The sequence below is a fragment of the Phacochoerus africanus genome, chromosome 6 (assembly GCF_016906955.1).
Source record: "Phacochoerus africanus isolate WHEZ1 chromosome 6, ROS_Pafr_v1, whole genome shotgun sequence".
Classification (NCBI taxonomy): Eukaryota; Metazoa; Chordata; class Mammalia; order Artiodactyla; family Suidae; genus Phacochoerus; species Phacochoerus africanus.
This window is the reverse complement of record NC_062549.1, coordinates 11305023-11316307: the sequence shown is the minus strand read 5'-3', so window position 1 is coordinate 11316307 and position 11285 is coordinate 11305023. Positions and strand designations below refer to the sequence as shown.

Sequence of the window (11285 nt, the reverse complement as noted above, 5' to 3'; positions counted from 1 at the left end):
TTCTTGATTTTTAAGTCATGAGCTTACTTGGAGGAAGAAAGCAGCAATGGTAGTAACGGCAAAACAATGTTTTTGGAGCACTTACCATTTGCTAGGTGCACTATGCCCATCTGAATGAATCAATTCAACCAATTATTAAAATTTTCTGTGTACCCCTCTGAGGGGCCCAGAAACTTGACTAGGAATAAATGAATTGTTAGTGTCAAGGAAAGACCAACACCAGCGTAAAGCAGAAACTCACAAGGAAAAACTAAACAATACTTTCCCAGAAGAATACTCATCAGAACTTGATCAGAGCCTACCATCTGCCATCGCTCCACCTTTCTTGATATCCTAGAAATCCTCCAGGAAAACTGCAAACCCCCCTCCTGTTGTCCAAGTCAAGTCCTCTTTCCCCTGTTTGGCTTCATAATCTTTTGTTCCTTCTTGTCAACCATTTCCAGTTCTTTGTCATCATTACCAAGCAATCCATCCCTTTCCCTCTTATCTCCCACTTCTCCACCCTGACAGGGGCTCAGTAATACAGTTTAGTGAAACCTTAGAATGAGCACTGCCCTAGGGTCATAACATTTGAGTTCAAATCTTGACTCTGACCTTTCTTATCCACATGACCTTCACCAAGATCTTTAATCTCTCTGAGCCTGATCTAGAAAAGGAGTGAATGATGCTCAACAAGCTAGTGTGGTAATTCAATGTGATTTTAGAGATAGATAGATGGAGACATACCTATATATATACACACACACATTAATACAGATACATAAGTATATACATGTATATATCTATATATATATATAGATGTACATATGTAGATATATATGTGCACATATAGTTGATGACATACAAATCACACAACTTGTAGTTATCTTAATTATTTGCCTATTTTTAGGGCAGCATCTGTAGCATATGAAAGTTCCCAGGCTAGGGGTCACATGGGAGCTGCAGCTGCCAGCCTATATCACAGCCACCAAAATGCCAGATCTGCATTTGGCATTTGCCAGGGTTCCATCCCTGGCCTATGCTGAAGCTCAAGGCAATGCCGCATCCTTAACCCACTGAGCAAGGCCAGGGATGGAACCCTTATCTTCATGGATACTAGTTGGGTTCTTAACCCACTGAGCCACAACAGGAACTATAATTTGCCTATTTCACATGCTGTTTCTTTACACAAAATTGCAAGCTCCCTTAGGAAAGGAAATTTTTCTGTCTTGCCATTCTCAAGGCCTAGAACAGTTTCTGGAACATGGTAGGTATTCATTAAATATTTTTACAAAAATAAATGAAGGAATTGTTGATGCCTAATAAATATTTGTTTCTTGCTGAGTTTCAAGCAAACTCTGGGATTTTTTGCTTCTTTTCCCTAGCTGTGACCTACTGGAGGAAAACTGTATAATCATACTAATTAACTTCATAACAAATTTAAGGTTCCCATTCTTAGCCAGGTTCTAAATATTTCTTGATAATTCTTTAGCATGTGTCTCTCAGGGTCCTTTCTTTTTTTCCAAAGCAGCTGTCTATAACCATCACATTTTCCCTTGAATTTTCCAGTTCTCCAGTCTATTCTCCTTTTTATCCATCCACAGGGAAAAATAAAAGCCTCTCTGACTTCACTCGGCCTTTCTGGCCCCTTCTGCCTTGTGATGGTAAATTTTATGTGTGACGTTGACTAGGTTAAGTAATGCCTAGATGGCTGGTAAGACATTATTTCTGGAGATGTCTGTGAATGTGTTTCTGGAAGAGATTTGCATTTGAATCAGCAGACTAAGTCACACCGATGTGGGTGGACCCCAAAAATGGAGAGAAAGGACAAATTGGCTCTCTGCTTAAACTAGGACTCCATCTTCTCCTGCCCCCAGATGTTGGTTCTTCCCGGTCTCAGACCTTTGTGCTGGGGCTGAGTTATAGCACTAGCTTTCCTGGGTGTCCAGCTTACAGATGGCAGATTGCAAAACTCCTTGTCCTCCATAATTCCATGAGTTAATTCCTCTATGTCATTGCTTTGTTTCTCTAGAGAACCGTAATTAATACATGTCTACTTTGAGACCATGCTCCCACTCCTTCCTGCACTCACTTTCTCTTTCCCCCTCAGTCTGCATGAAAATGCCCTCCACTAATTCCTGAGGAAATTCCTTAAAGGCACTAACTTCTGTTGGCTTCACGTGTGTAAAGGGAAACAAAGGCAGACGATGAAGACGACAGAATCAATGGTGGTTTTTTTAAGGATTCACATGAAACTCATAGGTGAGTGAGAAGCAAGACTAAGGATATAGAAAATATTCTTACCTAACAAGGCACATAAATCCTAGGATTGTGAAGAAATGAACACATATCAGATAGAAAGTAGTACTATCTTAAGTTTAAATAGCCCACTAAAATGATATTTGCACACCACTGGACCACATGACAATCCTCTAAAGTTTAAGAATCCGATGTTATCAACCCCATTTTATAAATGAGGCAACAAGAGGGTCAGAGGCCTAAAATGACTTGTCCAAGGTCACAACCTTCATACTTTGACGGTTGCATCTGGACACCTGATAGTCTTACATGAAACCCCAGGTGCTCCATCAGACTCCTTTGACCTCTGTTGGCCTAAGTCCATGTCACAGACCCACAGACACCAATTTTTCCAGTTTCTTCCCTAGTCCTTTCTTGTATGACCAGACCCCCAAAAGGCTATGATATCAGATACATCTAGTGTAATCACTATACTGTCTCAGGATCCAGGCTTCTGCCCTCATAGCCTGTCTATACCAATCACAAGCTGTGCAATGTTGAGTAGTTTTCATTGCCTACTTGCCCCTCATCTGTAAAATGGAAATAATGATGTCCTAATATCCTATGCTCATCTGGAGATAAATTAACACTTATAAGGGACTTTGAATTGTGCCTGGAAAACAGAAAGGATTCTGCGTCTGTAAACTCTTCTCGCGTGCCCAAGCAATGCGTGGTGTGTGCTTCCTTCCTTTGTGTTCACTTTGAACAGCAGGTGGTCAGATCCACCTTTATCACCAGCCCACTAAGCACCCCCTTATTTTTTTCTGGCTCTGTCCTGATGCTTTGCCTGATTGTTGCTGTATTTATGCAATCCCTCCATTCTGCTTTGGCAGATTCTTTCTCACAATTGGCCGTGATCTGATTTGGTCCCCTGATCTCCCTGTAAGTCTCCTATCCTTGCCCTCTGTGCTTATCCAGGGCAGTAGGGCAGGAATGATTTCTAGGTATAGCCCCCAGGACTCCACACCCTAATGCCCAGAACTTGTGAATTACCCTGTAATTGTGTTATTTTGAATGGCACCGTTGGCCTTAAAAAGATGTTATCCAGATGGTTCCAATGTAGTCACGTGAACTTTGAAAAGCCAGGAACCACCTTCAGCTGGTCACGGAAGAGGGCGTCAGAAGGGTTCTGAGCATTAGAAGGCACGGACGTGCTTTTGCTTGTCTGAAGAGGGAAGGGGCCACATGAGAAGGACTGTGAGCAGCTTTTAGTAGCAAACTGTCCCCTGGCTGACAGCCAGCAAGGAAAGGAGGACCTTCATCCTAACACCTTCAAGGAACCGAATTCTGCCGACACCGGAACGAGCTTGAAAGCAGGTTCTCCTCCAATCCGGTTCTCTCCTCCAGGTAAGAGTGCAGCAGGCCCATCACTTCCCTGCATCCTTGTGATGCCCTGAGAAGAGCCCAGCTTAGCCTGCCCGGGACCCCCGACCTGCACAACACAAGGTAATAAATGGGTGTTGCATTAAAATGCTAAGTCTGTGACATTTTACTTTGGCAGTGATAAAAAAAAGGATGCTGCCAGCTTCTTCTTCAGCAAAGTATTTCTTCTGTCGGAAGGGACCTCACTCCCAGGTTCTTGCTCTACTACTTGGGAATGCAAAGTCTTGGCTCTGAAGCTGATGCTTCTATTGAGGGCCTGACCCTGGGGGCTGGAGGCGAAGGACGAGACAGAATTGTCTGAGACAGACACACTGCTTCATCAAAGCCTCCAGGGAGTGTTTTGGCACCTTGGCGACTTCACTACGACATTTGTAGAAATATTTTGAGTGTGTACTTTGGGTAGATGAGTTAGGAGCACCAGCTGTCTTCGAGTCAGGTGTCTCATATTATCACTCACCTTAGCCTTGGAAAAAACACTGCCTTGTCAAGCCTCACTCTTCCTCTCTGTGAAAGGGAAAAGTAACAACCCCAAAGGTAACGGTCTGGCGTGGAAACTCTACACAAGAACGTTGAAGAGGCACTTCCTTCAACACCTGGCATCTATTAAGTGCTAAGTAAATGGTTATAGTTATTCATGGATTCATTCGAAAATGATGTATTAATCGTCCGGTCTGTGCCAGGCATTGCTAGGCAATATGAGAACACAAATATGAATAAGGAATAGCTTCCACCCTCCAAAATCTCACTGTGTAGTGTGTCCACATGCATCCTTCTCATTTACTCATATATGCACATTTTCATGTGTGCATCTCGGGGTGTGAGTGTCTTGACCACCGCATTCCCCCAAACCACTGAAGTCCTGCATTCAAACCTGAGAGCAAGGTGGGGCATGGAGACCCCACCATCCATCTTTCTTCTTCTCAGAGCTGTAGGCGGCTTTTTACCCGGAGAACCCTGACAGCATACCTATTAAATCTTCTCAGAGCAGTAGAGCTGGGAGGTCCAGCCAGGCCTTCCCTCCCCACCCCACCCCACCCCCAATTCTGGCACAAAGAGGGATGTTATGTCTCATACATGCGGACAGCCGTGCCACAGGAAAAGGGCTCCCAGTGCCAAATAAGCTGGCCCCGTTCTCCCCTCAGCCCAAGGGAAGCAAAAAGTGATCCATCAGCTTGATTGTCTGGGAGTCCCAGAGCTGCTCAGAACAGACCCATTAGCTGAAAGGATAAATATTTACTCTGGGCTCATCTGAATAACCCAGAAAAGGGACTCTGTTTTTTATCAGTAATAAAAAACACTCCCACCTAAGCTTGGATGTAGAGGGGGGTTTTTCGGTCTTTAAATCTTGCCTGCCTTGAAGCCCTCAGACTTCCTGTGAGAGACTAGATTAGGATTTCCTCCTGGCCTCGGAGCCCGGCCGGGGGTGGGGGAGCGAACGTGAGCACAAATGTTCTGACAGAAGAGCGATGTTTGCTTTTACTAAGCAAAGTATGTGTGGCCTCAGCCTGGCTCCCAGCACACAGGTAACTGAAATATTTGCCCTTGGGAGAGAAGATGCAGAATGTTCTCTTAAAACGCTCCAACGGGTGAAATAAGAGATTTTAGATAAACAGTTCTTGAGGGACCCCATTTCCTGAGCTATGCTTTGATCACATGACAACAGCGCCAGTGAAAACACTTTTGTTATCCTTTCAAGGGAGATGGTCGAGAAAGAACACTTGCCTGGGTCATGGAGGTGAGGTTCTGGTCAGGATGGAAGAAGGGGTCAGGGAGGGGCCTGGGAGGGACTCAAAGGAGCCGGGATGGGAGCTGTTCCCAGACAAACCCAGAGTGTTTGTCTTTCACATCCTCCAGCCCCACTTTCCCTTTTTACACCCTCCCCCCGCCCCCTGTCTCCTTTCTGGTCACTAGACTGACCTGGCACAAAGCTCAGACTGAAAGCAAAATAATTGTCCTGAAGCACAGGCCCAACTTGGGGCCTGGAATATAATAGACACTCAGAATGTGCTACATGAATGAAAGGTTCCATCATTTTTCTATCACAGAGATGGTCTTTTACCCCCCTGAGCCTCCATTTCTCTGTGTTCTGGGCATCATAATGCCACTTCCAGGGCTGAAAAGGCAGATGAGCAGGTATGATAGGTACCTGGCACCGAGGCTGGTGTACTGGGGGCGGCGCCAATACGTGTGAGCACAAATCTTATCATTAAAGGGGTTTGGAATTTGGCAACTCTGCTGGAACCAGATTACTTGAAAACTGTTCGTCCAAAGGCTTACTCTGGTACATGGGGTAAGGTTTGCAAGAGAGGGTGAAGCAAACCTGGACCAGGTGAACAGAAGCATCCTCCTTTGAGAAGGTTTTCATGTGCTCAGTCGGTGGCCAGCATCTTTGTCATACAGACCACTGCTGTCCTTAGAATTGAGCCGTAGTAGTTCCACAACATAGATTAGGCACCTAGACTACTAGAGTAATAAGTGTTCAATTAAATTTTTTTTTTGCTTTTTAGAACTGCATCCGCAGCATATGGAGGTTCCCAGGCGAGGGGTGACTACACCACTTGTTACCACTGAGCCACAACGGGAAATCCTCTATTAAAATTTTAATGAAAGAATAAATGAATGGAGGGAGTTCCTGTTGTGGCGCAGCAGAAAGGAGCCTAACTAGTATCCAGGAGGATGCAGGTTCCATCCCTGGCCTCTCTCAGTGGGTCAGGGATCCAGCGTTTCTGTGACTGTAGTGTAGGCTGGCAGGTGCGGCTCCATTTCAACCCCTAGCTCGGGAACTTCCATATGCCTTGGATGCGGCCCTGAAAAGCAAAAGAAGAAGAAGAAGAAGAAATAAATGTAAAGATGTGCTGGTCAATTTCTATAAGCTTCCTCTGGATTCACATTGTACTTTCTAGCTGTCTCATTGATCACATGACTTCCAGGTTGCCAGAGGGTTACTGCCAGCTGCTTTTCCATCCTATGGGAACATTCATCTGTCATGGATGTTAGCAAGACAATTTGCCCTGCTCACAACTGGTGAGGGGTTTAGGGAGGAGCAGAAAGGCCTGTCTCTCTGTCAGCATTGTTGTTGCATAAGGAGGCTCATCTTGCCCACGTCTCCGTGCCTGTCGTGATCTGCATGCATGTTCCTCCTAAGACCCGAGGGACAGAGATGCCCTTTGCACTTGTGATTCCACTGCAGGACAGCTTTCCCATCTCTCTTCTTCCCACCTCATAATGAAAAATTTTCCCAGAGAGGGAAGTAAATCTGGTTCAGATTCCAAGGAAGACCATATCCTGTCTGAGTCTTGAGTTGTTTGGTTTGGGGGCCTTTGAGTTTTGGTCCTACCACCTATCAAAATGGAGCATGAGTGTATTATACTTACATCATTAATATAATATTATAATTAATATAATATTATATCATTAATCTATTGATATATAGATGTATTTTCTCATAGTAATATATTTATAGTTAATATTACTATTTTCACTCTTCTCACTTCTAAAGACTTAGTGTATTGTTTGTTCACGCATTTTTATAAAAACACTTGGTGGGGGTTCCCAACATTATGGAACTTCTAACTCGAGAATAGGATACAGATAAATAAGTAAACAAATGTGCAACTAAGTTCAGATATATTGGGTGGTACAAGAAAATAAACTGTGAATACTAGAGCTTCCCTTAGGACTATTTTTATTTTATCACTCATTCATCAAACATTTAAGTTCTTACCATGCACAAACATCCCTTTTTTTGTGCTAAAGATGGTGGAGTGAACAAGAATAGAATCCTTGTCCCAGAAGCATATATTTAGCTAGGGAACTGAAAGTTAAATATCAAATTATACAATTAATTAAATGTTTTAAAGGAAAGGTACAGGGGTGCTAAGAAGACAGAAGATGAGGCATTATAATTTAGTCTCGGGCTGTCAAGAAATGCTTCTTGGGGAGTTCCCCTGTGGCTTAGCTAGTTAGGGACCCCATGTTGTCACTGGTGTGGCTTGGGTCACTCCTTGGTGTGAGTTTGATCCCTGGCCTGGGAATTTCCCCATGCCATGGGCTCCTCAGCCAAGAAGAAGGAGAAGCAGAAAGGTAAATGCTTCTTGGTAGAGTCATGGCTACCAATGAATTGTGTTTTGCTCTGTACACATCCTTGTGAGCTGTGCCCCCCCCCCCTGCTTTTCTCTGTTGACTGTGAGCTTGGCCAGGTGATTAGCTTTGGTCAATGGGATGCAAGAAAACCTGCAGTGCACAGAGGTGTAAAAGCACTCATGCACTGGAGCTTTCCCTCTCTTGACACTGGGAATTCTGCCACCACACGGAAGCCCGGGCAGATCTGCAAAAGATATGAGGCCCAGCCAGCACCTAGCTCCCATGGGCAAGCAGAAGCATGAGGAGAGCTTAAACTATCCAATTACAGTTGAGATGCCAGTGACTGACCCAGGTGACACTGGGAAATACCTTCCCACCTAAGCCCAGCCCAAACTGCTGACCACAAGAATCATGAGTGAATTGAACATAAGCTTTGGGGTGGGTTTGTTATGTAGAAAAGGCTAAATGACATAGAAATGTAGGAGTTCCTGTCATGGCTCAGTGGTTAACAAACCCGACTAGCATCCATGAGGACACCCAGGTTTGATCCCTGGCTTCGCTCAGTGGGTTAAGGATCCAGCGTTGCTGTGAGCTGTGGTGTAGGTCGCAGACTCAGCTGGGATCCACCGTTGCTGTGGCTCTGGCGTAGTTCAGCGCCTGCAGCTCAGATTGGACCCCTAGCCTGGGAACCTCCATATGCCGTGGGTGCGGCAGAAAGAAATAGAAACTTAGAAGTGGGATGTTTTCATAGAAAGATCTAACATATGAGTGAGGAGCTTTGGGACTGGGCAATGGACAGATGATGGAAAGTGGTGAGGAAACTGTTTTCAGAGTCATAAAATGGTGAAAAATAATTTGTAGCATTTAGAGGAGTGCTAAGGACACTGCTTTTAGGAAGTTGGGAAACAGTTGATTTGTTTTATGTTGCAGTGCCAAACTGTCATCTGAGTTAACTGGAAGAGAATAATATTCCTAATGTGCAGATGTGGCAAAAGAAATTACCAGAAAGAATGTTGAAAGCATCAATTGGCTTCTTTTAGTTCCTAGTAAGATATTGGAAGAGAGAGGTGAGCTAAAGAGAGAACTAGTCACTTTGTAAATAGTTTAGAGGGATGATAATGTAACCAAGGCATTCTGGGTTGGAAAAGAGAGGTATTTTCCCATTTTCAAGTAAAAAAATTGCCTCAGATTAAAGATCAAATCAAGAATGCACCTATACAATTCTGTTACTATATCTAAAACATTTAAAATTCTGGTTAATAGACCTCATCAGGTAGATAAAACTGCTTCTAAGAATCCTTTTTTTGCTTTTTGCTTTTTAGGGCCACACCTGCAGCATATGGAAGTTCCCAGGCTAGGGGTCGAATTGGAGCGACAGCTGACAGCCACAGCCACTCGGCATCCAAGCTGTCTGCAACCTATAGCACAGTGCCAGATCCTCAACCCACTGAGCAAGACCAGGGATCAAACTCACAACCTCATGTTCACTAGTCAGATTCGTTTCCACTGTGCCACAATGGGAACTCCGCTTCTAAGAATCTTTTTTTTTTTTTTTTTCCTTGCTGCAAAAAGCTTTATTGTTTGCATTTGGTCCAAGATGTGGGAGAGGGCTCCAGGGTGGTTGAAAACGGTGCCTTGTGGCTGCAGAGAGGGGCTTCTGGCAGAAGCCCAGGCATCAGAGGAACTCCTCAAGGGCTACTGGGATCCAGAAGCTCCTAGTCGTGCCTGCGTGTGAGCCTTTCGAAGAGGTACTCGCCCAGCCCAGCCCAGCCTGGGGACCAGAGAGCTTGCGGAGGTTGGTCTGGTGGTCGCCCATCTTCCTGAGGAGCCTCGCCTCCTCATCCAGGAAGTGGTTCTCCAGGGAGTCACAGAGGTGGGGTCTGCGCGGGCAGCCCCGAGGGCATGCAGATCCAGAAGGGCCTGATTCAGTCCCCTCTCCAAGTGAATGGCAGCTTCCATAGCGTCCTGGGTTTTACCCCACGCATCTTGAGGTGGCTTCGGGCACGTCCTGGAAGACGGCGTGGCCACCGCGCTGGTTTTGCCTTTGCAAGAGATGCTCCTCGCCCTCGAGATTCTCCTCGGCCGATTCTCGGAGTAAGTGGCTTACGCCCTCCAGAGCCACATCGCCGCGGTTGAAAGAGAAGCCCAGAGAGAGGTAGGCGTGGGAGGCCTGCAGGTGCATGTTGATCATACGGTTGACGAAGGCCTCCGCCTGAGTGGAATAATTCCGACGAACCCGGGAGCTCATGGTTGATCGGTAATAAGGAGTGAAGTCCAAAAAATGTTGCTGGCTGGTCCCAGAGACTGAAGATAGCTGAGTGGTTGATTCCAAAAGTTGCGACTGGAAAAAAGGTTGGAGGGTAGTCGGGGGCTGGAGCCAGGGGTGTCCATGCATCTCTCCCGTCCCAACAGTGTTGAAGCAAGAGACAGATCCAGGGGGCTGCGGTGCGCACTGCCTCCGCTTCTAAGAATCTTAACAGCATCTTCCTATTGAGGCATCATCCCAAAATAGCCCTAACAAGTCTTAGTGCAAGAAGGAAGTATGCTTGTGGATTTTGTCTGTTAGAGTGGATACAATGCTATGCATAGCAAACACAAAAAGGTTTTAAGAAAGTTGTGCAATCTAAGATTAAAGGAAAAGGGTCCTTCCTCTGAACTTTTTTTTTTTTTTTTAATAAGTGTTTGGAAAAAAAGCTGTGTTTTTTGTTTGTTTTTGAGGTAAGAGATGCTATTTCAGGGGAGAGAGAGAAGAATATTGTTGGTAGAACAAATCGCACAGGAAAACAGTAGTCTAAGGAGCCAGTCCTAATGCGCACAACCTGAATAGGGGAGCCTGACAACATGCACCTGGTTGAACTTTATAATTTCTGTAAACCAGCAACTATTCTTTTTGCCTCCGTTCATTCCTTTCTTGTGTGATTGTATCACAGTGTGTTTCTATCTCACCATTGTGCTTAGTTATTTGGGGGTAGATAACTTGTCTTTTTAGTTCTCATGCCTCTGCATCAATAAGGATCATAGCCAAGGAACTGCTCTCAAGTAGCTTCATCTGTAGCTAGACTCAATGCAGATTACAAGGTCGGAGACTTTGACCTTGAAATAAAATACCATGATTGAATGCTATTTGGGGACTCTTGTTAGGGAGTTAATATTTTTGCAAGTTGAGACATAGATCATTGGGGCCAGAAGAAAAACTGTGATAATCCCCTCAACCCCTTTTTAATTATTTTCTAAATTTTATTGAGGTATAGTTAACTTACAAGGTTGTGATTTCTGCTGTATAGCAAAGTGACCTAGTCACATACATACACATATCCATTCTCAGATTCTTTTCCCACATAGATTATCACAGAATACTGGGTAGAGTCCTCTGTGCTGTTCAGCAGGTCCCTGTTAGCCAATCATTCCATATAATCCTCCCCCCTCTTTTTTTCTTTTTTTTTTTTAAACCATGACTCTCTGCACACATGCCCTTGGGTAATCCCCTCCCACGTTGACTTTGGGCTTGGTCATGTGACTTGATTTCACTGATGGAACACCAG

At 44.8% G+C, this 11285-nt stretch overlaps 1 pseudogene; it reads right to left on the bottom strand.

The window, feature by feature from the left end:
- Positions 1–9458: 9458 nt before the first annotated feature.
- On the bottom strand, positions 9459–9991 carry LOC125128967 (ferritin light chain-like; annotated as a pseudogene).
- Positions 9992–11285: the final 1294 nt, after the last annotated feature.